Source organism: Cupressus sempervirens, chromosome 4 (assembly GCF_028749045.1).
Source record: "Cupressus sempervirens isolate cs-2001-9-10 chromosome 4, ASM2874904v1, whole genome shotgun sequence".
Lineage (NCBI taxonomy): Eukaryota > Viridiplantae > Streptophyta > Pinopsida > Cupressales > Cupressaceae > Cupressus > Cupressus sempervirens.
Window position 1 is genome coordinate 364886065 of NC_143121.1, and position 22947 is coordinate 364909011.

The following is a 22947-nucleotide window of genomic DNA, read 5'->3' on the forward strand; positions in this document are numbered from 1 at the left end:
AGAGATGCCATGGCACATTTTTCAATGAAAAACTGTGAAAATTTGTGAAGGCACGTTCTTCGAGAAAAAAATACGGAAGACCCAGAAGAATTAGAGAATGACCCAGAAGAGAGCTTGAAAAACCCAGAAGGAATTTGCTGTCGTTTTCTAAATCCGTTGGCTCGAAAATTGAGGCACAAAAATCGAGGCACCCAGAAAAAACGGACGACAACCCAGTTGAGCTCTCGAAAAACCCACAAAGAATCTGCAAACAAAATATGTTTTCGACCCCAAAAATTAGGGTTTTGAAAAAAAATGGCCCTAGCTGAAAAAAGCTTGAAAAAACTTCAGATTTCTTGATAAAAAATGGTCGAATCTGCTTCCCAGAGCACGATGACAGACTGAGATGGCTAAGAGCATGAAGATTTGATACAGAAACATGCAGATTTTCACCCCAAAAACGCGAGTCTGCTAGTCGCGCGGTTGTTATAAACCCCTGCAACTACAACAAGAGCCTCCAAATCGCGCGGGTGCAGGCTGAAGATGCGAAAATGGAGTGTAAAAAAAAATCGCGATTTGCTGAGAATGGTACAAAACGACCACGATTTTCATGCAATTTGTAGACCCGAGTTCAGAATTTCTCTAGACAGAAAAACCTAGGCGGGTTTTTGGAGAAAATAGCTGAAATAATTTTGGAAAAATTTAAACAAATAATTTCAAGAAGAAATTATAAATTTTAACAAAAAAATTTAAGCATTTATCTCTGATACCATATTACGAGGTAATTGGTAAATACTTGCTTGTTATTAACAGAGACCGAAAGGTCAATTTATACAAAAGAATGAGACGATGTTTCCTTAGGAAACGATCGTAAAGAATAGAAACATTCTATTCCAGAGAAAGCAAAAAACGAAAGCAAATTAAAGCTAAAGATATTTACAAGATAACCATTAACTAATAATAGACGTCTTATTTATTATTGTAATATTGGCCACCACCTTGAAATCGAACTTGACCTCTTTCAACCTTTTGTCTCGCTTTCCTCCTTCATTATCCTTGCCTTCCTTAACCTTCCTAGTCTTTTCTAACCTTCCTATTCAAATTTGGTTTACATGAATAGCCAAGCCTTGCCTAGCCTCAAATATTTTCAAATCACTTCCTCCAAATTTGCTCTTCCTTGAAATTCACTCTTCCTTGAGATTCATTTTTCAATTTTCACCGCCTCTAAATCAAATAAAAGAGGTAGAAACCCATATAGAATTGCTTTTGATTTTGCACTGCCCTAAGTTGCAACTCTAAATTTCCACTTATAATTCTAGCCCAATCAAATTTTCTCTTTCCATTTTCAATTTCATCAATAAAATAGTACATCTAGTTCTTGAATTGCATTCTTTGAGCCATCCCCATGATCTGACTGAGAAGCACAATAAGGTCACCATACTCCGATTTGAAATCTAACTGGGTGAGCTTTGACGGCTTGGTAACTCCCTTCTTGCCTTCATGTAACCAATTCTACCTTAGATGAATGAAGTAAGCATCTTGATTATCCTGAAAGAACTTGGCTGCCTGATCCATCATTACCATTGTCATGCCTTTCGACTATACCATTTTCACCATGCCGATTGTTGGTGTTGCTTACTCGCCTCACTTACAAGAAGAAGGTGGTCTAAGGTATCATGTCTTCCTTGTCCTTTTTGGTATTCGTTCCCTTTGGGTTTTTGCTTGCACTAACATCTACCATCCTAAACACTTATTTCTGCCTCTTCGTTCTAAATGATATGGACTACATTTATCAATTTCCAAACTTCTTTCTATCGATGGAATCTAGCGTATTTCTGCCTTTCCAAATCCTATCTTTACACTTATCAATCTCCAAACTTCAATCTTAGGAGTGGGACTATCACTTATTTTTGCCTATTCGTTACCTTAGGATGGACTACACTTATATCTCCCAACTTCAATCCTAGGGTGGTCTAGCTTATTTTTGCCTCTCCAAGTGTCTTATCATGAAATCTACAATTATATCTCCCAGCTTCAGCCTATCAACGGAGATGATGAAGTGGTGGATGAATAGTGCAAGAAGAAGATAAGGGAAATGGACCAAGCAAGAACAAGGAATAAAATCCGCCTTTATATCCAATAATCACTTCTAAAAATGAATGAGAATCTTACCTTAAATCTGCCTTCTACCAATAATCGGGCCTCTTCAAGTTCAGATCTAATCTCAGAAAATTCAGTCCTCCTTGCAAATAATGAATTTCTAGCAAAAATCAAAATTCACCAACCTTGTCTCTCTTGAAAATTCTCCAATATGCAAAATCAGATCTCATGCAAATTGTAACCCCTTGTGAAATTCGCCCAACTCTACAAAAATCAGACTTTCCAAGACAACCTTGCTGCCTTTTAACCAATTTCAGACCTTCAAAATCGCCCAACTAGGGCAGAAAATCATTGCCCTAGGAAGAAATCGCAAACCATCCAAGCAAAATTCGCCAACCTCCAAAATTCTGCCTTTAAAATTGCATCTCTGCTGCAAATTTGGGTCTGCACTTTAAAACTCTGCCATACTACAAATTTCGGCCAACTAGGGCAGAAAATTGCCCCTAAAAATCAGAATTGCTGCCTGCAAAGTTCACCTAGCTAGGGCAGAAAATTGCTGTCAAAAATCGGAAAATCAGACTTCACAATCAACCATGCTCCCCCTCCAAACAAATTTGCTGCTCCACAGAATGGAAGAAGTTGGAATGAGAAATGAAGAGGGGCCTCTTCTTATACAAACTTTTGACTCCTTGAATAGGGCCTACTTGCACTGGAGGGAATTTTAAATTAAATAAGGGGTTTAAATTAGCCAAATCCGAAATTACCATAAGCCCTAAAATTGAAATTTAAAAAAAAAGTCATGTAGGCCTCAAATATAGCTTTAAACCTTCCCCATTGTGGATCCAATAATTTATCTTGAATTTCATAGCTCTTAGGCCTTAAAATACATTGAATTTAACACAGAAAGGGGGCCAAATTAAATTTTCAAATTACAAACACTTAGCTCAAAAATATGATTTTAATTTCAATTTCACTTACTTTTAAAATTTCAAAATCCCCCTCTAGGCAATTTAATATCAACTTAATCAAATTTTGCACTTCAATCCAATTTCAATTTTTTGCTATACAATTTCAATTTGCAATTAAAATAAATCCTTATTTGGCAATTCAATTTCATTAAAAATTCAATTTCACCATCAAAAAATTTCTTTTCACCATCAAAGAAACAACTAAGTCCACAAATTCATTTTGAAAATGCTCAAGTTTATACAATTATATCAAATTTTCAAAAATCCATCTGAGTCCAAAATTTGCAAATTTGTCCTGCCAGATATTATTTTAACCATCGAAAAAATGTTGTTAAATTTTGTTTGGCCTAAGGGCAAAATTACATGTTCAGGAAAATCAAGTTTAGCACCAGGTGAAAATAAACTGAATCCCTCGTAGAGACCAAGACGTCCAAGGTGTAAAATTACCAAATTCAAAACCTCTAGAGAACTCCGAAAATTCACAAGGCAACAAAAGACTTACAACACCCGCAAAAATTGCCAAGGCCTGCCCGAAAAAGGGGGGGTCCCCAAAGTTTTGGGGCGATGGTATGAAAACCTCACAACATGATGCAACTTTCCAAGCTAACAATTGGGTGTAGTTTTGGATCTCCATATTTGTGCAGTCATTTTGTTCTATCTTCTAGCAGAATATTTCCATTTATGGTTAAGATGAGGAAGTAACCTCAAGAAGGCAAAGACTGAATATAAATGCTGAAAATGAGAAGTAGCCAGTCATTTCCAGTCTTTAAAAAAGTAGCAATCTCTAGGAGTACATATTTTCATGACTAACTCAGGGGGAACCGATGATTGCACAACTATAAGAAAAGTTTTAAACTTAGCATTCAGCCCAAATTGTTCACTGATTTTCAGCCATGAAGACCAGTCAAAAGATTAAAATCTTGTATGTCTTTTAAATTGTCGCACACCTTTCTTATACAAATAATAAGCATATTTAGGAAAGCAAACAGCAAGCAGCTGATTATGATAGTTAACGAGTTTGTTCCACCATATTGAAGATGAAGCAAAGCTAAATCCATGTTGGAGTGAAGAACCATTCCAATGAAGAAAGTGACAAATTTGGTGCCAAGCCTTCTAGATGGACTGCAAAGGAAAAGAGGCTTTGAATTTAAAGCAAGGAGACATAATAATTTTATCAGACCAGCTGATAGATTGCCATTTATTATTTAGCTGTAGCTTGACAAATCTCATTACAAACAAGTATTTTCCAAAGCTCATCTCCCTTTGCTGCTCTAATAAGCCATTTCGCAACAAGACACAACCCTTGGGTTTTAGGATCAATAATTCCCAAACCACCCGTAAGTTGGGGTTGAATGCACTAAGACCAAGAAGCAACAATATTTTTACTTGGAAAGAAAATCCATAGCCAATGCCAAAATGCGCTTGAGTGCTATTCTACATAAATGAAGGATAAAACGAAGTGAAAGACTCCACACCTTTGGTCAAACTATGCCCAAGTGCAAATTCTAATTAGGGAGAGTTGAAAATGAGGTGTTCGTCGTAGAACCCATAGCGTGCCCCAAGCACACATTTTAGCATCGGTGAAGAAAATTTTGGCTTGGAAAGAAATCTATGATGTAAGCCTTGAGACCAATACAAATATGGGCATGGAAAGTTTTTAAATTACAAATAAAATAATGATCCTTCACCCTAGAAAATGTGAGTCATGGAAAACATTAAAACTTTAGAATGATCAATAAAAAAATTCAAAAAATTGTTGAGGGGGAAGAAAAATTGGGATAGAGGTGCAAATCATTTGATTGTGTCCAAATTTAAATGGTGAGTCAAAATGGGTCAAAAGTTTCAAATTTCACAACGACAAATGATTTGGGCCTAGGATGAAATGTCAAGGACAAAATTAAACTCTAAGTTGAAATAGGTAAGTTGAAGTTGAAAATAAGTTTTTTTTTTTTTTGGGAAATAACATTGAAAATTGGTTAAATGTTAAGTTTAATATTTACTATTTAATTAATTAGTTTGAAAAGTAACCGAAGAGGTGAAAAAATGCCAAACTGAAAGATAAAATGATTTTTGGATTAAAATCTAAAGTGAATTAAAATATTGAATAATATTTAATATTTAATTAATAAAAAACAAAAAAAGTGGCAAAATTGGAAAATAAATTGATTTTTTGGAAGTCAAATGAATCAAATGTGTACCCATGAGAGAAGAAAGAGAATGTGATTTGCGGAGAGAGAGGATAAGGGCTCAAGAATTTTGAAGATGGAATTTCTTAAGAGATGAAATTTCTTTCTAGAGAGGTGGATTTGTAGATGGTTTGAGGAATTAGAGAATAGGACAAAAGAATATTGGAGAGAGTTTTAGAGAGAGAAAATATGACAAGATTTCTTTTATGTGATTCTTATGTAGATTATTTCATCCTGTAGGAGGAAGAATTCCAATTCTGCATGATCAAGGACGATATTCAAGTTCTAGAGCTCCAGTTGTAGTGTTGAAGACACTTGAGTTTCAAGCTACCTAGTTCAAAACATATAGGGTTCAGGACTTCAAAGATCACAGTTCAAGTGCAGATATAAGAAGGAAGAATGTAACATCTTGATTTTCCTTCGAAAGACTAGGCCATGATCAAGCAATTTTGTGTGGAGAAATTTTGGAATGACAAAATCATCATTACAAGAGTCCATTCCATTTCAGGAAGATGAATTCCCAAGTAGACGCATGGAAGGACGAAAAAGGTCAAGGAAGTAATCAAAGTTGAATTTGGGTAACAAAATGGCGTGGTTAGAAAATACCCAAGCTTACATGGCATCCATCAGATTGATATGGAAACCAGTCATCTCTACCAGCGAGTTAAAGTTCTTCAAGTCAAACTTCTACAATCAAGGAATGGAATCAAGAATAATCTATTACTCACTTGGATAGAGGTTTTATTTTTGATTGGTTTGTATGGACCCCCTCATTAATTATAAATTCTCTTTTTACCCTAATCCTAATTGGGGTTGAGGTGGCATAATGTGGGCCATTGGATATTGTTTTGATCTTTGCCTCCCCTTGTAATAGAGGACCTATATAAAGGCCTCATTTCTCATTTGTAAGCAATGGATCTTTGACATTGTTGTTAAGAGCTATTGAGACAATATAATTTTCATTGGAGTTTGGTGATCATTTGATGTGTCTTAAAGCTTGCTTGTTCTCCTATTTTTCATGTAGATTAGATTTGTTAAATAAAGTACTTTGATAACAATGGAGAGTGTGATGGTGTTTGATGAATTCCATGGTTCATACTTGTTGTGAGGTTTTCACACCATCGCCACATTAGAAATGGGGATCCCCTCTTCCGTTGCTAGATCTAGGTAGTATAGCAGGGTTCGTAACATTCTAGGATGTAGGAAGCCTCTATAGAGTGTTAAATGGAAAAAATGAGCAAAAATGGCAATATTTGACTAGGTGTCAAAATTTGAGAAAAATTGGCTAGTTGTCAAAATGGAGAAAATATCAAAAAATTTGGTTAAGTCTAGAAGTGAGAAATTGAAATAAAATCTTGAGTTAAATTTGCCTAAGTGAAATGGAGCCGAGACTCTTCTTCATTCCTAGCAAATGGAGATGGGACTCTTCTTTGTTCCTAGCAAAGGGAGCTGAGACTCTTCTTCATTCCCAGCAAATGGAGATGGGACTCTTCTTCGTTCCTCACAAAGGGAGCTGAGACTCTTCTTCATTCCTAGCTAATGGAGATGAGTCTACTCTTGGTTCCTCATAAATCGAGATGAGACTCTTCTTCATACCATGGCAAAGAGGGATTAAACCTCTCCTCATCTCAAATTAAAGATTGATGGAGCACCTTCTCATCTTATGATTGAATAAGCAAAGAAAGAGATAATGCACGATTAGGGATTAAAATTCTAATTTACCATTACAAGATGAACATTTAATGTAATTAAACCTTGCATTACTTGCATTGGGCTTTGGACTAAATAGTTAATAATATTAAGCAAAGGGAGATTGATTTTAATGACATTAGTTGGGATGAAAATTAATTTCAAACTTTGATAAGACTTAATTTGCATCTCTTTAAAAAATTAAAGATCAATTTTAAATTAAGACCCAAGTTCGCCTTGATTTTGCAAAATGAAAATTGGTTTTAAATTGAGATGAGATTAAACTTACCTTGATTTTGCAAAATATGGATTGATTTTAAATATGAATTAATTAATTCATCCATTGTGGCATTTAATTTGTACAAATGACATTGATTTTAAGAAATGGACAATTGAAATTAATGGAAAATAAATCATAATGACAATAAATCAAAATATTTTCCAATCAATTTGAAGTTGCAAAGGGCCATACATTGAATGAATTATTCCAAGGCCCTCGATTCTGCAAAAAATATAAATTAATTTCAACCAATGGGGAGCCCATTCAGATTAACTTATTCAAGGAGTCCTTTAATTTAAATAATTAGCATCGATTTTAAGGAAAATAACAACGTTTTATGTGCTGATGATTATTATTGGTTGCAAATCAATTTGATGATAATAGATGAGATTTCAATTTGCATTACTCAATTAAATTTTGTTATTAGAAATTAAAAATAGCAAGTTTGTGATAATTTTCTAAGTCTTATTGAAATTATCATTTAAAACTTCACAACTATTTACAAGAGGTGTTTTGTCTTGCACGTTAAAAAATGATGAGGTGGCAGCCATATCCTAAATCAATGAGAACGTGCCAAGTGTCCTAGTGGAAGAACTTTATCATATTGTGTCTAGATTCATTGAATCTATCAAAAGAAGGAAAATGACAAATCAAAGATATTCTCAAAGATGGCTTGTGCAAATACAAGTGACATTATCTTATTGGCTCTTTAAATGGTGACTTTGTCTGCTTCTACATGCTTCTACCTAACCTCTCTTATCATTGGCCTACAAAATATTGCAATTTTTTTACTGGCCCATTTGTTGCTGCATCTTATCAAATGGTTATGCCTGATCTATTTTCTCATTGGCATAGGAAGGTGATGTAATTTTCTAATTGGTCCACATGGTGTTGCCTGATTGTAATTGGGTGAGGATTTAGTATTTGTAGCTATGGTTATGGAAACCTTAATTAGGACTAATGTGGTTTAATCTTGGCCTTTGGTTTTAAATTAATCTTGACCATTCATTGTAATTGAGCTCCCTATATTAAGGCTTGCTCACATGGTTTATAAGAAAGTTTATGTTGGAGAAATGGTGCCAAAGTATTACCAAATTGTTCTCTATTCATTGTTGGTCTTCATGGTGGATATATGACCATTTTGGAGTATTGTATGGTTCTTTGCATATCTCGCTTAGATTAGGATTTTATTTCATGTTGAAGTGGTTAGTTGAATGAAAATAATTGTGGATATTTACATAATTGACTCGACAAATTCGGGCCACTAGCAACCTTTAGTTTACATCCATTTGATGGGATTAAGGGGAAGATATGGATCTGAAAATGATTTGCGTATTCCTTAGAAGCTTGTTCTAGGTGGATGGAGCTGCTAATAAAGCTACATCTAGTAGAGTCCAAGTCATCCATACTTCCTTGCATTCATAGTAAAGTACAAGTAGAAATTGAAGTGGAAAAATTGGATATATTTTCATTGCACATTGTGAAGCCAAATTTTTAAAAGTGCACGAGTTGACATCATTGAATGAATAGCGAATTTTTTTTAAGTAATTACCAACAAATAACATTGAGGGAGTATCCACAATTAATGGAACCTTGAAGTCACTTCATGATCTTTCTTTCCAAGCTTAGCATGAGAGATGACCTTATATCAAGAGAGGGTTGAGTAGATTATGTTTCATCTTGAAACATTGGGTATTTGATTCTACATGTTATAGTGGAACCATAGTTATGGGACTTGGACTCACCTTTGACTTGGAAAGTCAAAATTGGGCTCGGACTCGGACTTGGCGACCAAACTCGGCAAGGACTCGAAAAATCGAAAAACTCATAAAGTTCTAAATTTTTAAAGGATTTAAAGATTTTTTCATGCATCTTGTAGTCAATTAACATCAAATACACAATAATTGAGATAAATAGAAGCTACGTAATACACATACACAACTTTGCATAGATCACACAAGTATAAAAGCGAATTTCTGAAGGAAAAAAACTGAACAACATAATATAAATTTACAAACATAGTGTCATTGCAGTGTCAAATGTCTACAATATTTATGGATTATGAAATCCATGGAATCAAAAGTTCAAAACATATATCAAAATAATAGCTAGATTGTAGAAGACTAAGGCTCATAGTAGCCTATGTCCTCCTACGAGTACGCCTAAGATAAGTCATGGAAGACTCTAGAGCCATCTTCTCTGCCTGAGTCTGAGACTGAACCTCAAGGGCATCCTCATCCTCATCTTCATCCTCATCCACATGACCCTCATCATCAGACTCGGATCCATCACTCCTAGCCTCAGGGTCCTACACTAGATCTCCTTGCGCTCTAGCCTCTTTGACTGCCAGCGCTACTGCCTCTCCCTCTTGATCCACTTGATCAACCCACTCCACATCTTCATCATCAAAGACATGATCAACAATCTCTTTGTTCCACTCTGCATGTGGATCAACAGTCTCTAATACAATCGGTGATGTATCGGTGCCTTGGATTTGTCTATGGCAAAGGTGAAGGTTGTAGTGAACAAAGACAAGATGATTCAATTTTTGTACTGCCAACCTATTGCACTTCTTCGAGTGTATATGCTCAAATAGACTCCAATTGTGTTCGCATGCTACTGCACTAGATGGCTGGTTCAAGATGCGAGTTACAATCCTTTGTAAATTGCCACCTTAGTGCCAAACATCTCCCACCATGCATTTGAAACAAGAAAATTTTAAATCAATTCAATAAATTTGACTTTATTAATTTAGAATGGTAATAGAATCAGAAATTAAGATGTAGAATCATAGATTTTCTCTAGGCTTCAGTTTTGTCCTATATTTTTTGCACAACTCTTGTGTAAATAAGTCCCGTTGAGCTTTTATTAAAATATCTCAATCTCCTGGATTACACTTGTTCCAACTCTTGAATCAGGTGACATTCTCTCTACAACATCATAGAAGCCACTCCACACCTCATCATTGGCCTTGAAATGTGAGCTGAATTGGTATGCCGGATTAAGGAAGCAGGCAATTGCATGTATAGGCTGTGAAGTAGATTGTGCCATTGCCTATCAATGACATCTCATATAGGCCCATACCTATCATGATTCCTTGCAAAAATAGAGCGAATGGCCTCCTTCACCCTATCCATGCCTTCATAACTGTATCCCATTGAAGGCTTCTCTCCATCAACAATTCATAGGAGAACAACAAGCAACTCTATGAACTGCATTCATTATGAAATTTGAAAGAGAAACAATCAGCTTTAAGTTTTGTTTTTGAAAATGAACACTAATTTATAACATAATTTCATAAACAAAAAGGTTGAAATGAGGACTAAAAGGAAAATAACCTTCACAATCTTAGCGACCGGTGTCCAAAAGGAAGCTTCATAAAAAATGCGATCAGCTGTATTAGTCCCTGCAATGGTCTTTGCATATGATGATGATATCCACTCCTCACAAACATGCTTCAGAAACCTTCCTTTGAGTTAAGCAAGGATTGCAATGTGAGAAAATTGGTTGCAAATCTAGTGACCCCAGGACGAGACAACTCCTTTTGATTTCTGTATTTCCTCATAAGGTTGAGAACCCATGTATGACTATATATGAATTTTCATAGACTTTTTTCCTACGCTACAATTGTTTTTATCCAAGGGAGTTTACCAAGATCTTCTAACATGAGGTCAATGTAGTGAGCAGCACAAGGAGTCCAAAATTAGCGAGGCTGTCTCTCCATAAGAAGCTTACCTGCAACAACATAGTTTGCTACATTATCTGTAACTATTTGCACCTCATTCTCCTTACCCACGTCTTTTATCACTTCATCCATTACCTCACAAAGATATTCAACATTCTTTGTTTTTCTTGTGGCATCAATTGATTTCAAAAAAACTGTGGCACTTGAGGAAAAAGAAACAAATTAGTATAATGGTCAATGATCAATCACTAATTCATAATTTAAAAACTTAATCACTTAATCAAGATTCTAAATTTCTAAGTACAAGTTCTACTTTTAAATTTCTAATGTCTACAATTACCTAATGAGGAGACAAGAAAGTTGAGTAGTGTTCTACTCGTTCTATTAGTCCAACCATTAGTCATGCTGGTGCAACCCTTCATCTTCGACACCTCACGCTGCTATTGAATTGCACCTTCTACATCAGCCACCCTTTTTGGGTCAAAATAGGGCCTCCTAACTGATTAGCATTAGGGGCTTTGAACCTCAGACCACAAACAATAACATCTATTACAATTTGCCAATAAGGGGACCTAAAAAAAATTAAATAAAATTTAAACAAATTAGTATACTACTATTAAATTTGAAAACAAATTAAAATAAACAAAATAAGCATATTATTGTCTCTTGAAAGCAAGAGAAGTAAGACATATAAATTAAATAAATAAGTATCTTGCTGCATTGAATGAAATGTTGTTGCAGATGAAGAAGTCTTCAAGTGCCAATTTTGCATTGTCATGCTTCTCCTTGTTTCAACCCATACTCTCAAGCGATGGTTGTGCACTTGGAACCGTGTGTGGAACAGTGATGAAATCAAGTGTCGATCTTTTCTTACGAATGCGAGGCACAATGGTCACACTTGTAGAAGCAGCAACAGTAGTAGGTGGAGTAGGAGATAATGGAGAACGAAAACTAGAAGATCCCTCTTGAGCTAGCTGTGCCATTTCTTCTTGTTGCTTCTTTTTCAATTCCCTTTTCTCCATTTTTTCTCTAGAAGAGCTTGCATGTCTCGCATAACATTTTGGGATTTTTTTTGCATTTTTTAGCATCATGCCTAGGTATATGTGCTAGGTGATACTTCAATCTATTTATGCCTCTCTCGTTATATGTTACACCGCAATGCCAACATATAACAACTCCTTTTTTGTGGCCTAGGATGGCATGTTTCCAACCCCTATTTCTTGTTATTGCAGTTGGGTTTGCATCAGGGTCATATGGAGCCCTAGTTCCACTTCCGCAAGGCTCACCCTAAGTCATGATATCAATGAAATTTGGCTGTTGCTGCAATATGAATATATTATAAATAGAAAAAAATTAGCATCAAATCAGATTTTTAAATTGTAGAACCTTCTTCCTTCTTACTTATCAAGTTTGTCATCAAGATAAATTTGAATAAATCTAAATAGTAGATACTAGAAGTAGAGACTAAAACAAATGTAAACAAAATGGAAAGTAAAAATTATGAATGAAAACAATTTACAAAACAACATAAAGAAATGCAACTTGTTACTTACCTCTTCAAATTTGTACAAACAACGGAAACACAAGTAAATTTGTAGAAGTCTCCAAATGCTTCCTTTAGCTCCTCTCAATGCTAAAATGCAAGCTACAAAGTTGCACAAATAATCAGCAATCAATATGGGAGAGCCAATCGGTTTGCTAATTTCTTTCCTAAAACCTCAATACTCCTCTCTAATTCTTTTCTCTCTATCACAAGCGTTAGCAAAGGATGTAATGACCATTTTAGGTTAAATAGATGTTAGACAAAGAAAAAACAAATCCTTAAACCTTTTTATTTTATTTTATTTTTGCACCTTATGTGTGCTGCTGCCAGTGAGAGTCCTAAGCTCGGGACTCAGCAAGTCCATGTGGACTCTGTCGAGTCCAAGGTCAGAGGCAATGTGGCTCAGTTTGGTGGGCTTTGGCTTGGACTAGATGAGTCCGACTCCGACTCACATAGTCCTGGAATTATGAGTGGAACAAAGCTCACATCAACACTCCTTTGACGGTTTGATTGTAAGTCATTGTGCATAGTTATCTTGAACCTCACTTTTATTTATGCTTAACTTCTGTCATTTAATGTGTGTTGTTTGTTTGATGGTGTTCATTGTGATATGAAAATAATCTACATAGCCCCTTGAAGATTGCACTAGTTCTCGCGCAGTTGTAGTTTTCCTTAGCGAAGCAGAGTTTAGTTGTTTTGAAATTTGTCCATCTAAGCACTATTTGTTGTTGTCAACACCCTTAAGATTAGAGTAGAATTTCTAAACCCATTTCCCTCTGCTTTCTGCATATTTCTGAAAAACCCAAAAAGAAGTACTCTACTGCCACATCTTCTGATAGCTTCTCATCTAGTATGGTTTAAAAATCAACTTCAATACACAAATGTACGGACCCTCATGATTACCAAAAAATCAAATCAACCATTGAGCTTATCCATGGTCAACTTTGTTGAGCTTTTAGAACCAGAATATAAGAATGAAAAATCATAAATAGAATAATGAAAGACAACTATTATCCTGGGGAAAACTATCTTCAATGAGGGAAACAACCCAGCCCACAGAAAGATCTAATCTTTATTTGACTTCTGAAAACAATTACAATATCTTTGTCATTATTTGATGATTTAAATATACTGTAACCAAACAATGATAAGAAGTTTAAATAATCAACTAAGAATGATACACGATACACACAAGTATCTTCTTAATCATAAACTTAATGAGTGAGTAGATATGATAAAACCATCAAATACACTCATTCTTATTGATTGCTATTAAATAATAATGAGAATCTCAGAGAAAAAAAACTTTTGTATGATAAAAAATGCTAATCTCAGAACCTGCGGTATGATCCACTTTAACAAACATATACAAAAACCCTTTTCCCAAGGTGAAGCTGCTTCACACAAAATACGCATGAATTGACCACGTGTGCCCAGTTTTGGCATTATATCACATATTAAAGAAAAAACAATTATATCTTTTACAAACATTTATAAGATTGTTGATACAAGCAAAGATAATGAAATCAACCACCATTATAGACTTCAAGGCTTCTTTTATTTTTTATTTATTCATTGAGGAAAATGTTGAAGCTCACTCTCGATAAAAAATATCCTCCACTAAAATAAAAGGTACCAATCGTAAAGGCAGCTGTTCTCGATCAAAAGGAAAGTAACAAATAAAGTAATGTCAACCGTTACCAAGGAGAACTAGCTGACAAAACCATTGAAGATCACTCCTACATGGATGCCAAATAAGCATGATGACAGAGATGACAGGTGCTAAGAAGAACGCAACCCAGATGTACAAAGCTAATTTATTAAGGAAAATATATATCTGGGAACATTTTAGTTGCACACACGATAAGGAAGATGAGTTCAAGAGGAAGAAAGATGAGGATTGTGTACACACAAAACCAATTGAACAATGATAGAGAACAACAACGACTGAAGGAACTTGAGAAATATCTAATGGCACGATAAGAATCAAATAGTGCAAAGATTTGTTATTGTATGTCAAAAATGTGGACATACTTTTAATAATTCTTATTCTCAAGAATACCCATGATAAAGAACATCTCAAGAGGTGGCTTATAGCTTCCATCTATGACGTGCAAGAGCTATAAAATGATGGCTCTCAAATGAACCTAGCTATGCAACCCTTGCAAGGTGCACCATAGAATGGAATATTCAAATGAAGATGCAAGCTAAATTAGATGCAAGCTAGTCTAGGATGAGAGATGCAATACAAGGAAAGTAAAGCTTAATTTACTTGCAAGAAAGTAAAGATCTAAGCTACAATGCAAGAGCTATGCTATGATGAAGACTATGCTATGATAAGATGCAAGATGCTTCAATGATGCAAGAATGCCAAGAGTGTGATGAGTGCTCCAAGTGCTCCAAATGCTATATATGAAAACCTGCAGCATAACGTTAGTACAAAAGCATAAGGCTAGTGAATGAGGAGAGAGCCCTCCCTTTTAAAGATAAATGGACCGTTGAGATTAAGAGGCAAAAGAGGCTTAATCAAGGGTGGAGAATGCATCTTAAGTGATCCATGTGCACAAGAATCTCACCTAAGCAAGATCAATGATTGACTTTAAGAGGCAAAAGATGTGTGGAGGAGAATTAAATTTATTTTGAAAATAGAAGATTTCTGTCACATAGAAAATTGTGCATTCAAGTGTAGACAAAAATGCCTTTTCCTCTTATTTTTAAAATAGGAATAATGCTTTTTATGTGCACACTTAGAAGAAGTGGGATTGAGGATTTTATTTAATTAGAAGGGAGCAAGTTTTTTTTTCAATTAAATAAAGACTTAGTATAAGGTGGTCAAACCATAGGTTATAATCGAATAAATAGATTTTTGTGGGTTTGATCAAAGATAAACAATGGATAAATTACTAGAAAGGGGGTTCATAGTCTAGATGACCATTTTTGGGTGATTACATTTGCCTCTCTTTGACTAATGTGTAATCGATATGGGAACACATTACGTCAAAGAATGAAGACAACAAGATAGCAGGTGATAGAGAGATGTAACTTCAAAGAGCAAAGCATAGAGAGATAGAAGATCCTAAATGCACAATCAATTAGCAACAAAACTGAACATTAGGAGAAAGATAAACAATATCAATACTCGAGACGAGCACTGATATGTCAAGCAAAGTAGCCAAAGCAAGTAGATAGATCAAGAGCAAATAGATAGCCATAGCAAAAAAGACAATTTGCAGCAATGATAGAATAATCTTGCCCCCTTGGGATCGAATTTGAAATAAGATAGAGGAGACGCATAAATGAGCTAGATTTGATCTAATCGAGATAAAGTGAAGTCTATGATGACAAATAAGTGAGTAAAACCAAAGAGTGACCAACAAGCAATGAAGAGATGCCCCAGTTTGACTGAGTTTGATCAAAAAAGGTAAAGCATAAGAATGAGGTCAAAGCAAGAAGATAGGTGAAATGAAATGAAATGGAGTGAATGAGAAGAGTAGAAGAGAGCACAAATGATGAAGAAATGATGATTACCTTAGAAGGATTTAAAGATTAAGCCTTATAAAGTCAGCCAATTGCATAAAAGAAGGAAGAAATCTTAAAATGTGATTTTGACCAACAAGATGAACTTGGATTTTGATTTTGATCTCGAAAATGGCTCCGGGTCGTCAAAATTAGGTAGGGGTACAGTTTTTGCGCAAGTTTGAGGAGCTCAAAAATTAGGTCAAAAGGTTATGTGAGGGGTCGAAGGGGTCATTTTAAATCATTTGTCTTATTTGATTTTGAGAGCTTAGAGCATAGAGAGAGAGAGAACGATGGCCTAGAGGAGAGTTCCGATCGAGACACCAATTTGAGCGCAACCGGCTGCACAATCGACCTACACAATACAGTCCAGTAGTAAGTATCCGTCATCCGAGCATTTCTTTTGATTTATTTTGAGCATTTTATCATGTTTTTCTAGGGTTTTATTAGGATTACAAAACATATCATACGATACTTTAGAAAGTATTGTATCATAGTTTAAAAAACCATCGTACGATATTTCTGGCACCTAGATTGTATTGTATCCCTATTATGAGCATTGTTATATTGGATGCACCCATTTATTGTACGATACTAGATGAAGTATCGTACTAGAAGAAAGTATTGTATGGGTATAAAAGAAAGTATCATACGATACTTGTTCGGCCACTTAATGAAGTTTATGTAGAATTTGTATCATTGGTTGAAGTTAGGACTTAGTTGCTTGCTTGAGTAGCTGAGTTGTGGCCTTTCTGGTTTCATTCTAATTCTCATCTAATAGATATTGACACGTTTGTGTGTTTTTGCTATGTAGGAGGTGTTTCCAACACTGTTGATTAGGGCACTTGAGGCGGTGGGATTGAGGCTTGTGCCCCAGCTAGATGATGCGGAGAGAGCTATATTGACATCCATGGGTTTGGGAGGTTTATTGCAGTTGCCCCATATCCAGGCAAACCTTGGTCTACTGACAGCATTGGCAGAGAGGTGACATAGGGAGCATAACACCTTTCATCTTCCCATCAGAGAGGCCACTATCACACTGGAGGATGTGTACTGCATCCTTTGAGTTCTATGCCATTCATCTTCCCATCGGAGAGGCCACTATCACACTGGAGGATGTGTACCGCATCCTTTGAGTTCTATGCCACAGAGATCTAGTGAGTTTGTTGACCATCTTGTTATTTGTCATGTTTACTTAGCCTTATTGATAGCAATGCTAACGTATAAATCTTGTGTCACAGGTATATTTCAATCAGCCTCATAGATGAGCGCGTTTGTAGTGAGGAGTACAGGAGGGAGAGAGATATAATGAGGCGAGAGGCGGATCGCCATGGTGCGAGAGCTGCTTATTACTATACATTGTACATAGCTATTGTGCCTCTAGGACAGGGACTCCTTGATTGCTTAGAGCGGGCTGGGAGATCAGAGGGAGCAACGGAGCCACCTGATAGGACTTAGGTGTCTCCCCCTCAACGACATCAGACTCACGAGGGAGGGAGTTAGTCTTAGGTCCTTGGGCTCTATGTCCTTGTGATTGTTTTGATGTATTATCGAGAGACATTTATCCATATTTGGTACTTATGTTGGATGTATACTTGATATTCCACCATTTATACATATGAGATTCTGGATTTCAGATTAGCATTGTGTACTAGTCTCTTTTATATGCTCATGTGATGGATGCATTTCTATGTTTCAACACTTATGTTTATGTTTCCTTGTGATGTTGATATTTATGCTCATGTTCAGGTATGCTCATCTTATGTTGATATGCTCATGGATGTATTGATGTTTTCTCTCTCATATGTTTAGCTCATGATTTGAAAACTTAGCATTTGGATAGATTAGATGTGATTATGAGATTAACCCCTTGTGATGATAGGATAGCAAAGAGGCGAGCACAAGCCAAAAGGAGATGACAAGATATGATCAAGGAGAAACGAGAGAAGATGAACGTAGTTAGCTGACATGTCAATAGAAGTTAAAGAAGACTCTCAACATTCAAATGCAAAACTAAGCTATAATGAACCCTAAAATGCAAACTAGTATGCAAAGGTGCAATTGCAAGGGTTATATAGGTAGGTCTTATTTTTTATCATCGAGCCTTATTAGGGACATCAGAAGATCATACAATCATCACTACTGTTAACTATGAGGATATGAATATGATCTATATTGGATAGAAATGTGGGAACCCGACCTATGCAGCAAAGACATAAAGGTCAAGATGACGGTGCATTTAGACTCCCTAGGTTTAGTATAGCAAGATTATCCTCGCATCGAGACAAAATATCGAGATGACCATAGGCGCACACGTGCAAAAAATAGTCAAGCATGATACCTGAAAGATCCTAAGTATCAAGTAGGACAAGCAAGATTCTTAGGACACCCAATATCAACAAGGTATACCCACATGCAGAAAGCAAAATAAAACATCCCCCATGCCCTCAGTCGTCTAGTCCATGACATCCTTGAGAGACTATTAGGGAGGGAACACTCAACAAAGGAATCATCATAGACAACACAGAAAAATTAAGCCAACAAATCTCAGCCAGTTTTAGTATTTCAGTGCGTGTGTGGAAGTCACATGACTGTCTCCTTAGGACTCAAGTCTGCTAATGAAAAGCATTGCAACATCTTAGACTATAGCTAAAGTGTTCGATAAGTGTTAAGAAACACTCAATGTCAAGGGAAGTGTTGAAAAACACTTTTTAGCGAGCTGCCAAAGAAACACCAACTCAACTAGGGGACCTTGATAAGCTTATACAGTTCGTGCCCCCTAGACGTAGACAAGGGTTAGTTCCAAGCTAGGTGAGGCAAAAAGCAAGAGATGAATGGATCGTGAGTGCAAAGCAAAATGCTGATAGACATAGGTGCAAGGGTCTTAACTAGCGCTTGTTTCTAGGTTTTCACCACTTGCCAGGATTTTCTTTTTTCCAAGACTTTTTATGATTTTTTTTGTATTTTTGCGATATTCGATTTTTTTGGTGATACATCAAAGTGCCTATTGCTAGGTTTTCATTAAGATGATCATTTTTTTAGGACATTTTCTACTTTTTAGGATTTTTTCAGCGTCATATATCATTTTTTTGGATTTTTTCACGATCATAAGATACGTACAAGCATTGAGTAACAAGAGCACTAAGCATAAAATTTCTTCAAGTGAAGTTTGTTGATGGGCTTGAGGAGCTGTTCTGCCTTAGGTGTAGAGAGCTCATAAGTGCCGGATCCAAATGCAATAATGACCATGTGGGGATCCAACCAATTAGATTCGAACTTGCTCTTTTGTTCTCTATTCTATTGATTTTTTGGATTTTCTCTAAGTACAAGATCACCCCACTTGAAGTTCCCTAGGATGAAATTTCTTATTGTAGCTAGTAGACATTCATTTTTGATATGCTCTCATATCATAAAAAACAACCTTACGACATTCATCTAGGACCTCAAGCTCATGTATTTTCATAGCTCTATAATCTTCATTAGTAATTAGCCCTTTCAAAGAGACTCTCAAGGAAGGAATCTCAACCTCTAAAGGTAAACCAACCTCAAAACCATAAACTAGAGCAAAAGGTGTAGCTCCAATAGGTGTGCGTATGCTAGTCCTATAAGCCCATAGTGCAAGATTGATCTGCAGATGCCAATTTCTCCTAGATTTATGTACGGTTCTATATGGTTCTATGCAGTATTTTCAGCAATGTCTTGTTTGAAGCCTCAACTTGACCATTCCCTTGAGGGTAGTAGATAGAGGACCAATGTTGTTTAATTTTGAACTTCTTGTCTAAGGTCCTTGTTCTTGTATTGTTCTCCCTTATCAGTGACTATAAAGGAGGGACTGCCATAGTGACAAATGATATGTCTCAATATGAACAAAGCAACATGCTTTCTTGTAGTGGCAGGAAGTGGAACAACTTCAACCCATTTAGTGAAAGTATTCTGTAGCAGTGATAATAAACTTGTGTCCACTTGAAGAGCTAGGATGTATTTTGCCAACTAGAGCAAAGGCCCATTGCTGAAAAGACCAATGCGTGATGGAGGATATCAATTCACATCCAGGAGCATGAATCAAATTACCATGTAGTTGACACTTTTTATAGGACTTAGCATAACACATGACATATGCTTGCATAGAAGGCGAATAGTAACCAGCCCTAAGCAGTTTTCAAGCAAGCGCAAGGCCATAAGAGTGAGACCTGCAAATGCTGTCATAGACTTCAGCTAATGCCCATCTAGACTCATTTGTCTCTAAGCACCTAAGGAGCATTCCATCTAGACCCTGCCTATATATAAGTCACTAGAAATGAGGGTATAATGGGAAGCATTGCGAATGAGTTGGCATTTTTCATTCCAAGTGAGGTTATCAGGAACAATTTGGTCTCAGATGTAGGAGTAAATGGTAGTATAGCAAGAAGAGTCATGACCAATGACAGTGCAAATGACTCGGTTGTCAGGGGAATCATAGGTGGGGTAATGTAGCTCTTCCACCAGGAATTCGAACTGAGATTCATGTTCTTGCAATTGTAAAATAGATGCCAAAGTAGCCATAGCATTTGCAGTCTTGTTTTCATCCCTAGGAATTTGTTGAAAGGTGACAAAGATGAAGTAGTTTTGTAGAGTATCAACCACTTTCTTATATGGAATCAACTTGTCATCCTTGGTTTGATAGTCATTGTTGATCTGATTTATGATAAGTTGTGAGTCTCCCTAAATGTGTAGCTTGGTAATTCTCCATTCATTAGCCGGTTTGATATCATTTGTGAGAGCCTCATATTCTGCTATATTATTTGTGCAAGGGAACAACAATTTGTAAGGCTTAGGAATTATATAGCCATGAGGTGTAATGAACAAAATGCTAGCACCAACAACAGTTTGAGTATGGGATCCATCGAAGAACATTTTCCAAGTCCTTTCTATAACATACATAATAGGTGAATCTGGGAAGTCTATCTGCATGGGAGAATTATCTTGGAGTGGGAAATCATCAAGTTGGTCTGCAATAGCTTGTCCTTTAATGGCTTTACATTCGACATACATAGAATCATCATCCATTTAGCAAGTTTTCTTTACTTAGGAGGTACTTAAGAGGATCAATTTTTGCAATCAAATGTGTAGTATGACCTAGCATGTAATGTTGCAGCTTTTGGGATGCAAATACAACATGAAGACAACCATTCTCAATATTATTGTAATTGATCTCAAAAGTAACTAAGGTTTTGTTGATATAATATATAGCGCTCCTTTCCATTCTTATCATACTGTGCTAGTAATGCCCCTAGAGAAGTAGTTGTAGCTGAAATGTATAAGATCAAAGGCTTCCCTGGAAAAGGAGGCATAAGGGTTGGAGGTTTGGCCAAATATTCCTTAATCCGATTGAGATTCTTTTCACATTCTCCATTCCATACACATGTAGATCACTTATGCAGATTCTTATTGAATGGTTGCGATCTATCGACCACCTGAGAAATAAACCTCCTAATAGATTGTAGACGTCCTTGAAGATTTCTTAATTGACTTATGTTTCTAGGAGGTGGCATTTCCATTATAGCTTGTACTTTCTCAGGATCAACTTCAATGCCCTTAGTAGATATGATGTAGCCTAGCAGTTTTCTAGAGGTAACACCGAAAGCACATTTCTTAGGATTGAACCTAAGCTGAAATTGCTCCATACAGTCCAATATCAAACTCAAGTCATCCAAATGAGTATTTCTTTGTTTAGACTTAGCTAAGATGTTGTCTACATAATCGTCCATGTTTTTGTGCATCATATTATGGAAAATGGTTGTCATAGCTCGTTGATAGGTAGTACTAGCATTCTTAAGCCCAAACAACATGACATTCCAGCAAAAGATACCCAATGCGCAAGTGAAAGAAGTCTTTTCTTGATCTTTTGAAGCTATTTTTATTTGGTTATAGCCCAAGAATCCTCCATCAAGGAATACATTTCATAACCCACAATTATGTACACTATCATATCAATGTTTGGGAGTGGAAATTCATCCTTAGGGGAAGCCTTATTTAGATCTTGAAAGTCGGTGCAAATTCAAATGGACTTGTCATGTTTTAAAACAAGTACAATATTGGATATCCATTCAGTATAGTCTATAGCTCTTATAAATTTGGTGCTTAGAAGCTTCTCTAATTCAGTTTTAACTAATAGGGCAACATGCAGATGCATTTTCCTCAATTTTTGCTTAATAGGCTTGACACCAAGAGCTATAGAAAGGTGATGCATGATTAAAATAGTGTCAAGACCGTGCATGTTTGCATATGTCCAAGCGAAGTTGATTTTCTTTTCATGGAAAAATTGAGTGAGTTGTTCTTTTTCTTCAACTGACAGTGATTGGGCTAGATGTTTAATCTTTGGAGACTCTTCTGTACCAAAGTTGATAGGCTATGTAGGCTCAATCAATACTGATGACCTATCTTGAGAATAGCTAGGCAGACTACCAAGTACCTCATCTTCGAGCATCTCAAAGAGGTTTCCACCCTCAGATACATCTTTATTTTTACTATTTTTCGGCGCTCTAACACCACCACAAAGTGGTTTTCACTGTTAGAACTCCTTTTTTTCATTTTTCTTTTCAATTTGTGAGTAAGGTATTCGATATTTGACTTAGTCATATTGATAGCTAGCTCACTATTGGAGGAGACTACGTGCTCAATAACATTTATGTAACAAGCGACCTCATAGTCGTTTTGAAAAGATGGTAATTCAGGGCGGTGATTTCGTATAGACCAATCACCGTTGTCGGGGTGCACAAGGGATAATGAAGTGGAAGGTTCTAGGTTATTGATATGAAAGGAATTGTCTCTAGTGACAAGAGAGTTAGGACCTAAAGGGAAATCTTCAAAGATACCCAAATCAGGATAAGATCTAGGAAAATTAATGTGGTCCACTAGATCAAGTTGAGAGTTCAACTCGGCAAACCCTACGAAGACTCGTCAACGAGGTTGGTTTGGCTAGTATAGGCGTGTACAACATCTATTCCAACTTTGTGAGATGT

At 36.1% G+C, this 22947-nt stretch overlaps 1 pseudogene across 8 annotated transcripts in view; it reads left to right on the forward strand.

Moving 5' to 3' along the window:
- LOC149561571 (pentatricopeptide repeat-containing protein At2g03880, mitochondrial pseudogene) overlaps positions 1–22947 on the forward strand; it is a 102232-nt pseudogene that overhangs the window by 38373 nt on the left and 40912 nt on the right. Inside the window, exons 2-3 of one of the 8 annotated variants that reach the window (XR_016363828.1) lie at positions 16761–17103; positions 17188–17587. The exons of the other annotated variants lie outside the window; for them this stretch is intronic. The product of XR_016363828.1 is annotated as a pentatricopeptide repeat-containing protein At2g03880, mitochondrial pseudogene, transcript variant X1 (transcript). Of the gene's footprint in view, positions 1–16760; positions 17104–17187; positions 17588–22947 lie in introns of those variants that run through there. 8 annotated transcript variants of the gene reach the window in all.